Genomic DNA, 16,422 nt, shown 5'->3' with positions numbered 1-16,422 from the left:
AACATGACAGAGGTGATGAGATGTCACTTTCATGGTTAGGTTACATAAGATTGTGACTTCTGTCTTGCTACTTGCTTGCTTGCTGCTTTGAATGTAGCAAGTTGCCATGTTGGAGGCCCTCAGCAAGGAACTGAATGAGGGCAGCCTCTAGACAACAGCCAGAAAGGAACTGAGGCTCTTAGTCCAACAACCCTTAAGGAACTGAATATTTCTAACAACCACATCAGGGCACTTGAAAGCAGACCATCCTCCAGTTGAGTCTTCAGATGAGACCCCACTGGCAGCCAACATCTTGATTATAGCCTCTTGAGAAACCCAGAAGCAGAAGATCTAGCCAAGCTATGCTGATTCCTGACCTAAAGTAACCCATGCCCCCTGTTTCCTTTCACTCCCCCTCCAACATCAGTGGCAGAAGGTACCCAGGTAAATGCTTTCCACCTCATCAGCAGTGGCAGAGATGCAGTAAGAAGCTCATCAGCATGAGCAGACCCCAAGAAATATCCTCCACCCATAGGCCCAGCATCCTCCACCCAAAAGCTGGTACTGGGGAGGGCAGAAAAGCACCTTCCATGCCCTCAGGTAACACCAGTAGGGATCAAGCAAAGAGCCCCACTGGCACTGGCCAGCCCAAAGGTCAGGTTCAGGGAAGCACTCACTGACCCATGGCCCGGCATCTCCCACACTTTACCTGTAGAACCAGGCCTGCAAAAGTGCACTCACCCCAGCAGGAAGCATCAGCAGCACCAAGCAGGAGCTTCAGTTGTATCAAGTGAACAAAGAAGACCAGAATAGCTCTGTATATGCTCTGAAACATACATTGCCATTGCAACCACAGCCTCAAAAGTAAGCCTGGAACTATGCACTGTATTAGTAGGGTGTCCCATTGAAACAAAGCCAAAAGGATGGAGACACATATATACAGTCAGTCTTCCATATCCACAGGTTCCAAATCTGAAGATTCAACCCACCAAGGGTCAAGAATACTCAGAAAAAAAAAAATTATCCTGAATAAGTAGACTTTTTTTCTGGCCATTATTCCCTAAGCATACAACATAACAACTATTCACATAGTGTTTACATTCTATTAGGTATTTTAAGTAACCCAGAGATTATTTAAAGTATACAGCAGGGTGTGTATAGGTTACATATAAATACTATGCCATTTTATGTAAGGAACTTGAACATCCACAGATTTTGGTATCTACAGGGGTCATGGAACAAATCCCTCATGGATACTGAGAATGACTGTGGGTTGTGTGTATGTAGTGATAACACAGAAAGAAAGGGAACATTTATTATAGGAATTAGCTCACGCTATTGAGACTGAGAAGTCCCACACTCTGCCATCTGCAAGCTGATGGTGTAATTCAGTTCAAACACTAAGTCCTGAGAACCTGGAGGGCCAATGTCTGAGGGCAGGAGAAGATGGATGCCCTCGCTGAAAGAGGGAGCAAATTCACCATCTCCCTACCTTTTTGATCTACTAAGACACACAATGAATTGGATGATACCCACTCACATTGGTGAGAGCAGATCTTCTTTACTCAGTCTCGCTGATCCAAATGCTAATCTCTTCCAGAAACACCTTCATATACACACCCAGAAATAATGTTTTATCAGTTATCTGGGCATCCCTTAACTCATTCAAGTATATATATAAAATTGACTAACATAGATTATATAATATATTATTCCATTTACATGACATTTTAGAAAAGGCCAAACTATAGAGATGGTAAACAGATCAGTGATTGCCAGGATCTTGTGGAAGGGAGGGCTAAATAACTGAAGCCAGGGGATTCTTCAGGATAGTGAAACTATTCTGTATGATTTTGTAATGGTTGATAGTTTGTCATTATGTCAAAGCCCACAGAACTGTACAGCACTGACTAAATGTATTACAAATGCATGAAATGACCTCACTGAAGAGTCTGTGAGGAAAACATCCTGACCTAACTTTGGAAATAAGTGGAGACTGTAAGACTGAAAAGGAACTCAACATATAAAGACTGGACTCTAGCTGGTCAAACTGTTGTTTCCATGGAAGTATAGGCTAATATTTCTGAAACCAGCATACATGGACATACTGGAATTGAACAGTTTAGTAAATGGGTGATGGGTGGTGGGAGCCATATTTCTTATTGTTGGAATGTGAGGTTACAGGCAAGCCAGAGGAGGAGGCCAGAATGATCCATGTGGTAATGGATAAGAGTTGGAGACATCATTATGAACTCATGTTTCACTTAATATTGATACAAATGGGTACATATAGAATGTTTATAAACATGTATATATACACAGGTTAGTAGAAACATATATTTCTTGTTCTGTCAGCTGAGAGGGGCTTAGAAAGGATGACACTCCAGTAGCAACAAATAGACCTAGAACCCAAATTTTGGTTTCTAATGCCATTCTCCAATAAAAGGAACCAGAGATCCTTGGAGAAAATGGCTGATTCCAGAGCATGGGTATGGAATATGTACAGAAAGGCAGACATATTCTTAACCATTTCTGTACATTTTCCCAACTCATGCCAATCATCCCAAAATGATTCTGGAGTATATTTTAGTGCCAGAAAGTAAGGAAGTGCTCAAAAAGAACACAGTGATAAGGGTATGTCAAAGGCAAAAAGAAGCCAACTAAAAAAGCTTCCACTGGAACAATTTGAGCAACAAAATAAATAAAATAGTACTGAATTCTAACCCAAAATATAAAACAAATATCCATGAGTCCACACAGAAATGAATACATGAATGATTGCAAAAGAATTTGAAATAATTGATGTAAATACTCTCCCTCAAGGAGGTAGAGAATAACTTCCCATCCTTCTGGCTTAGTAAGTGCAGCCTGAACATAATGACTTCTGTCCAAAGAGAATAATATAGAAGCAGGGAGAAAGAGAATAACTTCACTGTGGAGAAACTAGACAAAAACTACCTTAGCCAAGCAATTACAGTTAACATCAACTGTGATAAGGCATGTTGATAGCTTGTGTCCTTCAAGTGACATGATGAGAATGGCACTGTTACGGGTTCATGGTGGCTCCCCCAAAAAAAGATGTGCTGAAGTTCTTTTTTTCCCCCAATCAATTTAGAAAGTTTATTTTCCCAGGGTTAAGGATGCATCTGTGACACCACCTCAGGAGGTCCTGTCAATATGTGTCCAAGGTAGTTGGGGCACAGCTTAGTTTTATATAATTTAGGGAGACATGAGACATTAATCAAAATGTGCAAGATGTATATTGGTTCAGTCCAAAAAGGCAGGACAACTCAAAGGGGCATAGAGGAGGGAGGCTTTCAGGTCATAGGTAGATAAGAGAGAAAAAGCTGTATTCTTTTGAGTCTAATTAGCCTTTACATGTGAGAGGAGGGTAAATGAATAATCTCTTATGCCTTAGTCTGGTTTAGTGAATCTACATTTTTACATAAACAATAGGGCAGAGGAAGCAATCAGATACGCATTTGTCTCAGGTGAGCAGAGTTTGTCCTGCACCTGTGAAGATAAGCTACCAATTTACTTTGCCAGGGTGAAATTCAACAAAACTGTTTTAGGGAAAAGATCTTGAGGCCCACAAGAAATTTCCTTGTGGATAAATTGTGAGGAAGGTATGTCGTTTTTTGTTTTTTTTTTTTATTTTTGTAGCTATCTTATTTAGAAATAAAACGGAAAGCAAGTTTGCCTAACACAGTGCCCAGCTTGACTCTTCCCTTTGGCTTACTGATTTTGGGGTCCCAAGGCTTCTTTTTCTTTCATTTCTTCCATTCTTTTATTTTTAAAATCTTTGAGAGAAAGCATTTTAGAAGAAAATGGGTCTCTGGTCTCAGGTTTTATTTACCAATCCTTGCAAATGTAACCTTATTTGGAAATAGTCTTTGCAGTTAAAATTAGTTAAGGTGAGGTCATTATGGTGGTCCTTAATCCAATATGACTGGTGTCTTTTATAAGAAGAGGGAAATTCTGACAGACACACAGAGAGGATAGCCAGGTGAAGACAGAGGCAGAAATCAGAATGAAGTATTTATAAGCCAAGGAACGCCAAAAATTGACAGTCATCACCAGAAACTAGGGGAGAGGTGTAAAATAGATTCTTCCTCATAGCCGTCAGAAGAAACCAACCCGGTTAACACTTTTGAACTTCTGGCCTCCAGAAGTGTGAGAAATAATACATTTCTGCTATTTTAAAGACACGTAATTCGTGGTACTTTGTTATGATAAAGACACGTAATTCGTGGTACTTTGTTATGACAGGGAATTTACCTTTGTGGTCTTCCTCCCAAAAACCCTGACTATAGTGTGTTCATGATAAGCCCATCAGACAAATCCCAACTGAGAGACATTCTGTAGGCCCTCAAAACTTTGCAGTTATTAATACTCCTCAAAACTGTCAAAGTCATCATAAACAAGGAAAGTCTGAGAAACTGTCAAAGCCAAGAGGAATCTCAAGAGATATGTCTACCATTTTTTTAATTGCTGTAGTCTGTTCCCTCCCTATCCTTTCTTTTCCCTAGTTATTTTTCTTCATAGCCCTTAATCCCTTCTAAGGTACTAAAATGTTATGTAATTTCTCTATTTTATTTACTTATCATCTATCTCCCTGACCAGAATGCAAGCTTCATAAGAGCAGGATTTCCTGTCTGTTCATTGATGTATCCTCGATATATAGTAGGTGCTCAAAATATGGATTGAATTAATGAGTAATGTTTAGCAAAAACAACTGGTTACGGCTTGGCATATTTGCTCAAACCTGTAATTCCGCCACTTTGGGAGGCTGAGGCAGGAGGATCATTTGAGTCCAGAAGTTTGAGACCAGCCTGGGCAACATAGTGGGACCTTGTTTCTACAAAAAAATGTAAAAATTAGCTCAGAGTGGTGGCGCACATCTGTAGTCCTAGCTACTCAGGAGGCTGAGGTGGGAGAATCACCTGAGCCCAGGAGGTCAAGACTACAGTGAGGTGCTATTGTGCACTCACTGTACTCTAGCCTGGGTGATGAAGAGAAATCCTGTCTCAAAGAAACAAACAAAACCCAACTAGTTATCTAGGCCAAGGTCTAGGGCATCATCAATATCCAGAAAAGAAGAAAGACTGACAATGTTCTATCTCTTTGCTAGTGGTGGTTTCTATTTAAAAAGACTAAACATTGACAAACCACTGGCAAAATTAGACAAGAAAAAAAGAAAGTATAAGTAACAGTATCATAAATAAAATGGGAGATGCTATTATCAATAAAACAGATATTTAAAAGCTAACAAAAGCATATTATAAGCAACTTTACTCCAATAAATTTGAATATATGGATGAAATAAAAATTCTTTTAGAAAAATATAAAATTACAAATGACACAAGAAGAAAATGTCCTGGGAAATAACTCTAGGCCCTTACCTTAGACCACTTACAAAAGTTAACTCAAAATGGATCAAAAATCTAAATATAAGAGCTAAAACTATGAAAGTCTTAGAATATAAGAATAAATCATTATCTTGGATTTAGCAAATATTTATTTCTTTAAAAAGAATATTTTTTTTTTGAGACAAAGTTTCACTATGCTGTTTCACTATAATAGGCTGTTTCACTGTAATATACTGTTTCACTATAGTACAGCATAGAAACCTCAAACTCCTGGGCTCAAGGGATCCTCCTGCTTCAGCCTCCCACGTAGCTGGGACAACAGCGATGCACCACCATGCACAGCTGGCACTGATTTTTAAGTTGTGACACCAAAAGCACAATCAAAAGAAAAAATAAATCAGAATTCATCAAAATAACAAACTTTAGTGTATCAAAAAATATTATCAACAAAGTGGAAAGACAACCCATAAAATGAGAGAAAATATTTGCAAATAATTTCTGATGAGTTTGGTATGTACAATATATAAAGAACTCACACAACTCAATAAACTGCTTTCTACAGTAACTAAACTAAATTTACATTCTCACCAATAGCATATAATTGTTCCCTTTTCTCTGCAGGCTCACCAGCATCTATTTTTTTTTTTTTTTTTTTTTTTTTTACGTTTTTAATAGTAGCTGGCTGGGTACAGTGGCTCATGCCTGTAATCCCAGCACTTTGGGAGGCCAAGGTGGGTGGTGGATCACGAGGTCAAGAGATGAAGACCATCCTGGCCAACTTGGTGAAACCTCATCTCTACTAAAAAGACAAAAATTTGCTGGGTGTGGCAGTGTACACCTGTAGTCTCAGCTACTCAGGAGGCTGAGGCAGAAGAATCGCTTGAACTCGGGAGGCAGAGGTTGCAGTGAGCGGAGATCATGCCACTGCACTCCAGCCCGGTGACAGAGCAAGACTCCATCTCAAAAATATAAATATAAATAAAATAATAATAATAGTCATTCTAACTGGTGTAAGATGGTATCTCGTTATGGTTCTGATTTGCAGTTCTCTGATCATTAGTTATGTGGAGCATTTTTTCATATATTGGTTGGCCTTTCATATATAGGTCTTCTTTTAAGAAGTGTCTAGTCATGTCTTTCGCTCATTTTTTTTAAATGGGTTTTTTTTTTTTTTTTTGCTTGTTGATTTGTTTAGGTTCCTTATAGCTCTAGATACTAGACTTTTGTCAAATGCATAGTTTGCAAACATTTTCTCCCATTCTGTAGGTTGTTTACTCTGTTGATAGTTACTTTAATTGGTAGCTTTAATTGGAAGCTTGTTAGTTTAATTAGGTATCACTGGTCAATTTGTTTCTTTTGCAATTGCTTTTGAGGACTCAGTTATGAATTATTTCTCAAGGCAGATGGCAGAATGGGTTTCTTAGGTTTTCTTTTAGGATTCTTATAGTTCGAGGTCTTACATTTAAAATATTTAATTCATCTTGAGTTAATTTTTGTATTTGATAAAAGGTAGGTGTCCAGTTTCAGACTTCTGCATGTGGCTAGCCAGTTATCCCAGCACCATTTATTGAATAGAGAGTCCTTTCCCTGTTGTTTATTTTTGCTGACTTTGTTAAAGATCAGGTGGTTGTAGGTGTGTGGCTTTATTTCTGGGTTCTTTATTCTGTTCTATTGGTCTATGTATCTGTTTTTGTCCTAGTATCATGTTGTTTTGGTACTTAGACTTGTGGTATAGTTTGAAGTTGGCAACGCGATGCCTCCAGCTTTGTTCTTTTTGCTTAGGATTGCTTTGGCTATCCGGACTCTTTTTTGGTTCCATATGAATTTTAGAATAGTTTTTTTTCCAGTTCTGTGAAAAACGATGTTGGTAGCTTTATAAGAATAGCATTGAATCTGGAGATTGCTTCTTGCCATTTTAACAATACCGATTCTTCTAATCCATGAGCATGAACTGTTTTTCCATTTGTTTGTGTCATGTATGTTTTTTTTTTTCAGCAGTGTTTTGTAGTTCTTGTGAGATCTTTCACCTCCCTAGCTACTTGTATTCTTAGGGATTTTATTTTTCAGCTATTGTAAATGGCATTGCATTCTTGGTTTGGCTCTCAGCTTGAATGTTATTGGTGTCTAAAAATGCTATTGGTTTTTGTACATTGATTCTGTATCTGAAAATTTTGCTGAGGTTGTTTATCAGTTCTAGGAGACTTTGGGCAGTCCTTAAGGTTTTCTTTTCTTTTTTTTTTAATTTCACTTTAAGTTCTGGAGTACATGTGCAGATCTTGCAGGACTGTTACACAATTATACACACGCCATGGAGGTTTGCTGCCTCCATCCCTCCGTCACCTACGTTAGGTATTTCTCCTAATGTTATCCCTCCCCAATCTCCCCACCCCCTGCTATCTCTCCCCTAGACCCCCCTCCAATAGACCCCAGTGTGTAATGTTCTTCTCCCTGTGTCCATGTGTTCTCATTGTTCAACATTCACTTATGAGCGAGAACATGCAGTGTTTGGTTTTCTGTTCTTGTGTCAGTTTGCTGAGAATGTTGGTTTCCAGATTCACCCATGTCCCTGCAAAGGACATGAACTCATTCTTTTTATGGCTGCATAGTATTCCATGGTGTATATGTGCCACATTTTCTTTAACCAGTCTATCAATGATGGGCATCTGGGTTGGTTCCAAGTCTTTGCTATTGTAAGCAGTGTGTGCATGTGTCTTTATAATAGATCAATTTATAATCCTTTGGGTATATACCCAGTAATGGGATTGCTGGGTCAAATGGTATTTGTATTTCTAGATCTTTGAGGAATTGCTACACTGTCTTCCACAATGGTTGAACTAATTTACAATCCCACCAAAAGTTTAAAAGTGTTCCAATTCTCCACATCCTCTCCAGCATCTATTGTCTCCAGATTTTTTAATGATCCCCATTCTAACTGGCATGAGATGGTATATCAATGTGGTTTTGATTTGCATTTCTCTAATGAACAGTGATGATGAACATTTTTTCATATGTTTGTTGGCCACATAAATGTCTTTTGAAAAGTGTCTGTTCCTATCTCTTGCCCACTTTTTGAGGGGTTTTTTTCTTGTATATTTGTTTTAGTTCTTTGTAGATTCTGGATATTAGCCCTTTGTCAGATGGGTAACTTGCAAACTTTTTTTCCCATTCTGTTGGTCGCCGGCTCACTCTAATGATTGTTTCTTTTGCTGTGCAGAAACTCTTAAGTTTAATTAGATCCCATTTGTCTATTTTGGCTTTTATTAGCATTGTTTTTGGTGTTTTAGTTATGAAGCCCTTGCCTGTGCCTATGTCCTGAATGGTATTGCCTAGGCTTTCTCCTAAGGTTTTTATGGTGTTAGGTCTTATGTTTAAAACTTTAATCTATCTGGAGTTAATTTTTGTATATGGTGTAAGGAAGGGGTCCAGTTTCAGCTTTCTGCACATGACTAGCCAGTTTTCCCAACACTATTTGTTAAACAGGGAATCCTTCCCATTGCTTGTTTTTGTCCAGTTTGTCAAAGATCAGATGGTTGTAGATGTGTGGTGTTACTTCTGAGGCCTCTGTTTTGTTCCATTGGTCTATATCTCTGTTTTGGTACCAGTACCATGCTATGTATAGATTCCTATCATCAATAAAGAGAGATAGTTTGATTTCTTCTTTTCCTATTTGGATGTCTTTTATTTCTTTCTCTTGCCTGATTGCTCTGGCAAGGACTTTCATTACTATGTTGAATAGTAGTAGTGACAGTGAGCATTCTTGTCTTGTTCCAGTTCCTCAGGAGAATGCGTCCAGTTTTTGCCCCTTCACTATGATGTTGGCTGGTTTGTCATAGATGACTCTTATTTTGAGCCATTTAGTCTTCCTTTGGTAACTAGTTTTTTTTGAGGGCTTTTATCATGAAGGGATGTTGGATTTTATAAAAAGCTTTTTCTGTGTCTATTGAGAAAATCATATGGTTTTTGTTTTTAATTCTGTGTATGTGGTGAACCACATTTATCGATTTGCGTATATTGAACCAACCTTGCACCCCAGGAATGAAACCAAATTGATCATGATGAATGAACTTTTTAACGTGCTTCTGGATTCAATTTGGTAGTATTTTGTTGAGGATTTTTGCATATACATTCATCAGGAATATTAGCCTATAGTTTTCTTTTATTATTGTGTCTTTGCCAGATTTGGGTATCAGGGTGATGCTGGCTTTATCAAATGAGTTAGGGAGGAGTCCTTCCTCCTCGAATTTTTTGAATAGTTTCAGAATTGGTACCAGTTCTTCATCATATTAAGAGATTCAAGCAGAAAAGAAGTTCTGATATTTCTACATAGATGCAAAAATTTTAAAGCATTTGATAAAACTTAATATCCACTCATGATTTTTAAACACTTAAGAAAAAAGAAATAGAATGAAAGTTCCTATTCTAATAAAAAGTATCTGCAGAAAACCAAAGAAAATTAATGGTTTATGTCAAAAGCTTTTCCTCTAAATTCAGGAACAATTAAAGGGTGCCCAATATCCCCATTTCTATTCTATGTTGTATACAACTTCTAAATAGTACATGAAGGATAAGAAAAATAAATTAATGGTATAATTATCCACAGATGATAAATTATATGTGTAGGGAAAAGAGATTTATTAGAATTATAAGAGTATTTAGCAAAATTCCTAGATGAAGAATCAATATGACAAAAGTAGCTACATTTCCAAATACCAGCCATAAATTGTTAGCAGATAACTTTTTAAAGATGCCTTTTTGGCCTAAAAAAATCAAGTATCTACAAATAAATATATCAAAAGATATATAAGACTTTTATGTCTATTCAAAGACACTAAAGACTGATGTAAATGGTGAATTGGAAGGTCCAATAGTATAAAAATGTCAGTTTACTCTAAAATGACTTAATGATTCAGTTCAATCCCAGTAAATATTCCCAATAGGGTATTTTGATAGAATCTCAGAGACTAATTTTAAACTTTATGGAAAATTTAAAGGCCAAGAATATCCAAAACACTCTTTTAAAAAATAAGGAAGGAATTCTTGCTGTACTAAATGTTAATAATGATTATAAAGTAAAATGAAAAAGACATATGACATTGTCACAGAAATTGACAAATAAATCAATGGAACATAACCAAGATATGCAATGACTCACACATAAATGGACACTTCATATATAACAGTAATGGCACTGCAGAGTCCTATAGAAAAAAGATAATCTTTTCAGTAAATGGTGCTTTGAAAACAGAATATTCACATAGAAAAAAAATGAAATGTACTCTTTTATCATTGTAAGGTTCCATGAGTTCAGAGTTTTTTCAGTTTTGTTCACAGCCGTAACCCCAATGGCTAGAAATGTAACTGCCATATAGAAGGCATGCATACTCATTCAGTATTTGTGAAGTGAATGAATGAATGAGTGAATAAATGATGACTCTGGAAACATTTCTCAAGTTTTTAATCTGCCTTCTTTGAAACATCTATCTAGGAAAAAAGTACATGAGAGTTACCACTAGATGGAGAAATGTAACAAAGTAATCAATAGTCTTTCCTTCTGAAAGGAATTGCTTCAAGAAAAGTCTGCTGTCACCTTTGCTGTAATAACTCATATTTCACTGATTTATGCCCCAATGCACAGATGTTATTCTGCTCTGCTAAGTAGTTTAGTTCTTCTGTGTACCAGTACAGGTTACCAGTTCCTCTTCCCTCTTCCCCACCCTCTCCATCCCTTGCAACTCCCCAACCTGTATTTAACCGAATTTCCCAATGTACTAAAGCCCTCAGGTTTCCAGAGCTGTGAGGTGGTCCATGGTGAAAAAGAATCTGTCCCCTCTGAGTTATACTCTGTTAAAGCAGGTCACAAGTTAGTGAAACAGTTCTTTCATATTTTACTTCCAACATCCTTTCTCTATGGAACCCCAGATTGGATCCACTGTGGAGTAGATTTGAATGGCAGCTACCATCCATTGTCAAGGACCACCATTTCTTTGCACCACTAAAGGATCACTTGCCAGGTCATGGTTATCCCAGAAGGTGTCTCAGTGCTTATGCTGATAAGCTCCCATCACTAATCTGTCCACTGTTCATATTAGGTTAGCATGACTAACTTATCCTAGTTTGCTGGGGACTTTCACAGTTTTAGCACTGGAAGTCTCACATCCCATGAAATCCCTTAATCTTGGATAAACCAGAACAGCTGGTCACTCTACACTAGGCCCACATCTCTCTGAACCCCACTCAAGCTCAAACTGGATTGTGTTATGCAACTGTAAAATTTTTAACCACATATATAAATTCTTGTTCTCTCCTCCCACTCCGCATATAGTCAGCCACTGAGTCTGTCAATTCCACTTCCTATGTATCATTTAAATTCATTTTCTCCTCTAATTCGCCCTACCTTACTTAGCTTATGTCTCATCATTTTATTCAGAATTACTTGGTAATCTTCAATAATAATAATTCTACCCCTAGTATTACTCATCTCCAATTCTCTCTCATGAAATATCTTTCACACCAATGTGATGTGATCACATCACAGCCCTGCCAAAGAAAAAATAAATCATCACTACTTCCCCTCAGCCTAGGATTTTGTCCACCTTCTTTATATGGCACATAAAGCTCTTCCTGCTGGGCATGGTGGTTCACACCTGTAATCTCAGCACTTTGGGAGGCCGATGTGGGTGGATCACCTGAGGCTGGGAGTTTGAGACCAGCCTGACCAACATGGAGAACCCTGTCTCTACTAAAAATACAAAAATAGCTGGGTGTGGTGGCACATGCCTGTAATCCCACCTACTCAGGAGGCTGAGGCAGGAGAATTGCTTGAACCCAGGAGGCAGAAGTTTTGGTGAGCTGAGATCACGCCATTGCACTCCGGTGTGGGCAAAAAGAGCCAAACTCCGTCTCAAACAAACAAAAAAATAGCTCCTCCCAGTATAGCCCTACCTAATATTTCCAATTTTATCTCCTATCACTCCATTCTTTATATTCTTTACCCTCAGTGCTACTTACTACTCAACTGAACTAATTACTGCTCCCAGAACCCACCATGCCTATAGGCCTTTGCTTTCACTGATCTTATTTTCTAGAATGCTCTCTTGCTTTGCTATCTGGTAATTTACCTTTACTCATCAGAACCACCAAAATCGAGAAGGGAAGTTTGCCCAGACCAAGAGATGCTATGTAGACCCCAAAAAAAAAAAAAAAAGAAAGAAAGAAATATTCAGACAGTTTATAGGACACACATATACCTCTCTTATGATAACACAAGCCCAGAAAATTCTTACTTAACAAAATGTACTGTTTTATATACAACCACATATGAAGGGAAAACAAAGTCACATCTGGCTGCTATATCAACAGTTAATGTTATGCAGTCCTTGTTCTCCAAGTTCAGGATCATTGTGCCAGTCCTGGGCCTCTTTAGATTTTGTAGGCAACAAAAACCACAATTCAATGCTCTGCTCTGATCTAGTTGTGCCAAGTAATTTGTAAGGCTGCTACTTCTGAATGGTGCCTGAAGCAAGAGAAGACTCTACAATAGGTCAAGGCAGTGCCACTCCAGTCTGTCTACCCAGTGGTGCTCCAAGTGTCTGGTAAGAGTGCTACATAGCTCCTCTGGCAAGCCTCTGCAGGAAAATGACACAACACATAGCTAGCAAACAGAACCATACCCTCCTCTGCTCCCTTAAAGAAGCGGCTCATAGCTTACTATTATGTCCTGGTAGACACTGTTCAACCATGGAATTCCTATTACATGACCTAACTACTATATGACCTAATTTGCCCATTATGAACAAGACCTAGCTATAATGTTGTGCAGCAGCAATCCATCAGTAAATAGACCTAGTATGTGCAAGATCAGATTCTCAAGCAAGCTCATAGCACAAGTAAGTTACAAGAGCAAGTGGCCCAGACCCCCACAGTACCTACTTCTGCTGCCTTATGGCCTCTCCCTCAACCAGCATTTGTGGTTTTATGGGGAGTTTCTTATGACCTGTTGAAAGAGGGGGGAAAATACACTTGGGCCATATCCCCAAAATGCCAATGATATTCTTCATAGAAACAGAAAGAAAGTCTAAAATTTATACAGAACCACAAAAGATCTTGCCTATCCAAGGCAGACCCAAGCAAAAAAACAAAACTGGAGGCATCATCCTATCTGACTTCAAACTATACTACAAAGTCATAGTAACCAAAACAGCATGTCACTGATTAAAAAAAACAGACACATAGACCAATAAGACAGAATAGAGAACCCAGAAATTAATCTGTGTATCTACAGCCAACTGATTTTTGACAAAGGGACAAAGAACATACATTGGGAAAAGGATAGTCTCTTCAATAAATAGTGCTGGGCCAAGCATGATGGCTCACACCTGTAATCACAACACTTTGAGAGGATAAGTAGGGAGGATTGCTTGAGCCCAGAAGTTCAAGACCAGCCTGGGCAACAAAGGGAGACCCCTCTCTACAAACACACAAAATATATATTTTTAAAACAGCCAGGCGTGGTGGCATGCACCTATAGTCCCAGTGACTCAGGAGGCTGAAGTGGGAGGATCACTTTAACCTGGGAAGCTGAGGTGCAGAAAGCCATGATTGCACCATTGCACTCCAGTCTGGGTGATAAAGCAAGACCATGTCTCAAATAAATAAATAACTAGTGCTGGGAAGACAGAATATCTATACACAGAAGAATTAAACTAGACTCCTATCTCTCACCATACACAAAAATCAACTCAAAATGGATCAAAGACCTAAGTGTAAAACCCAAAACGATAAAAGTACTAGATTATTGAGGACTACATGACTAGGTACTAGGAAAAAAAAAGTACTAGAAAAAAGCAGAGGGGAAATGCTTTAGGACATTGCTCTGGGAAAATATTTTATGCATAAGACCTCAAAAGCACAGGCAACAAATGCAAAAATAAATGGGATTATATCAAACTAAAAAGCTTCTGCACAGTAAAGAAAACAATCAACACAATGAAAAGACAACTTACAGAATGGGAGAAAATATCTGCAAACTACTCATCTGACCAGATATTGACATCCAGAACACACAGGAACTTAAATGTCTCAACAGCAAAAAATAAAAATTAAAAAAAACTAAACACTATGATTAAAACATGGGCAAGTGATCTGAACAGACATTTTTCAAAAGAAGACATACAAATGACCAACAGGTATATGAAAAAATGCTCAAATCACTAATTATCAGGGAAATGCAAATCACAACCCCAATGATATAACATCTCACCCAGTTAGGATGGCTATTATAAACGAATAAAAATGCTGGCAAGGATGCAGAGAGAAGGGAACTCTCATACACTTGGTGGGAATGTAAACTAGTACAGCCAGTAGGGAGAACAGTCTGGAGATTCCTCAAAAGACTACAAGTAGAGCTACAATATGTTGCAGAAATTCCTCTACTAGGTATTTACCCAAAGGAAAGGAAATCAACATATTGAAGAGAAACCTGCATCCCTATCTTTACTTCAGCACTATCATGAGAGCCAAGATATGGAATCAACCTATGTGTCCAACAACAGATGGATGAATAAGAAAAATGTGGTATATAAATATACAATGGAGTACTATTCAGCCATAATAATGAATAAAATCCTGTAATTCAGGGCAACATGGATGAAAATGGAGGACATTATAGTAAGCAAAATAAGCCAGGAACAGAAAGTCAAATACTGCATGTTCTCACTCATATGTGGAAGCTAAAAAAAGTTGATCTCATAGAATTAAAAAGTAGAATAAAGGATACTAAAGGCTGAGAAGAGTAGGGGGAAGAGGGAGATAGAGATTTGTTAAAGGATACAAATGGATAGGAGAAATAAGTTATAGTGTTCTATGCTACTATGGAATAACTATAATTAACAGTATCTTATAGTTTCAAATAGCTAGAAAAAGGATATTGAATATTCCCAACACAAAGAAATGAGAAATGTTTGAGGTGATGGATATGCTAATTACCCTGATTTGATCACTATCCATTGTATGTATCACAACATAGCTATGTACCTCATAAATATGAACAATTATTATGTGTCAATTTAAAATTTTCTAAATGAAAAATTTAAAAGATTTTTATACCAACTTGGGCCTGGTTTACAGAAGGGTGTCCACATGACACTAGTACCAGTATACTCACTCAGAGATGCTGCTGAAGGGAAATGGTGAAGAAACTTCCAGCAGGCAGAAGTTTTAGCAGTACACCTTGAAGTCCTCTCAGCCAGGAAGGAGGGGTAGCTTGTGGTACAGATGTACATTCATCTGTGGACTGTGAATAATGCTTTGGTCACCTGGTCACGAAATGGAAAAGAACAAGACTGATAACAAGGAAGACTGAAGAAGAGACACATGCACAGATCTTTCAGAATAAACACTAGATGTGAAAGAATTTGTGTGAGTGCTTACCAAGATATAGCCACTGCAGAGGAGGCCTCAATAAGGGGTGAACAAAGTGACCTGTTCTGGGACTATCAGTCAGCATCCTTCCTCATCTTCTGTTTTAAGGGGCTTGTGTACAAAATGGCCATAGTGGCAGAGATGAAGCACAGACCCAACAAAGTGCTCACCATGATAATAAGACTATTGGCATAGTTGAGTGCCCATATTATCAAAAGCAGAATCTAAACTGTAAGTCCCCAATATGGCACCATTTCCTGAGGGGATCAGGCAACTGTGTATTAGTAGGTTGATTATAAGGCACCCCTTCCATCGTGGAAATGAAAGCCATTTGTTTGTGCTGGAATAGACACCTATTCTGTTTATTGATTTACCTTTCCTGCCTATTGTGTTTCTGTCAGCACCACCACATAATTCCTTACTCAATATCATGGTATCCTACTCAACACAGCTTCTAAGGAACACATCTTAGAAGTGTAATTAGAGTTTGCAAATTATGGAAATAAGTAGCCTTACTGCATATCCCACCATCTAAAAGTATCTGGCCCAATATAACAATGGGATGGCCTACTAAAGACTCAGTTACAACATGACCTGAGAAACATTTTGTAAGGTTGGAACTCTGTTTTCAAAGAACAATATATGCTTTTAGTCA

General features: G+C 38.0%; 1 pseudogene across 15 annotated transcripts in view; it reads right to left on the bottom strand.

The window, feature by feature from the left end:
- LOC100401933 (PDZ domain-containing protein 11 pseudogene) overlaps positions 1-16,422 on the bottom strand; it is a 69,956-nt pseudogene that overhangs the window by 42,539 nt on the left and 10,995 nt on the right. For 14 of the 15 annotated variants that reach the window (XR_013536304.1, XR_013536307.1, XR_013536298.1 and 11 more), the window contains one exon: positions 15,511-15,661. The product of XR_013536304.1 is annotated as a PDZ domain-containing protein 11 pseudogene, transcript variant X7 (transcript). Of the gene's footprint in view, positions 1-9,014; positions 10,547-15,510; positions 15,662-16,422 lie in introns of those variants that run through there. The other variant, XR_004728794.3, reaches the window with a different exon arrangement.

Source organism: Callithrix jacchus, chromosome 1, assembly GCF_049354715.1.
Source record: "Callithrix jacchus isolate 240 chromosome 1, calJac240_pri, whole genome shotgun sequence".
Taxonomy (NCBI): domain Eukaryota; kingdom Metazoa; phylum Chordata; class Mammalia; order Primates; family Cebidae; genus Callithrix; species Callithrix jacchus.
This window is presented reverse-complemented; position numbering and strand designations above follow the sequence as displayed.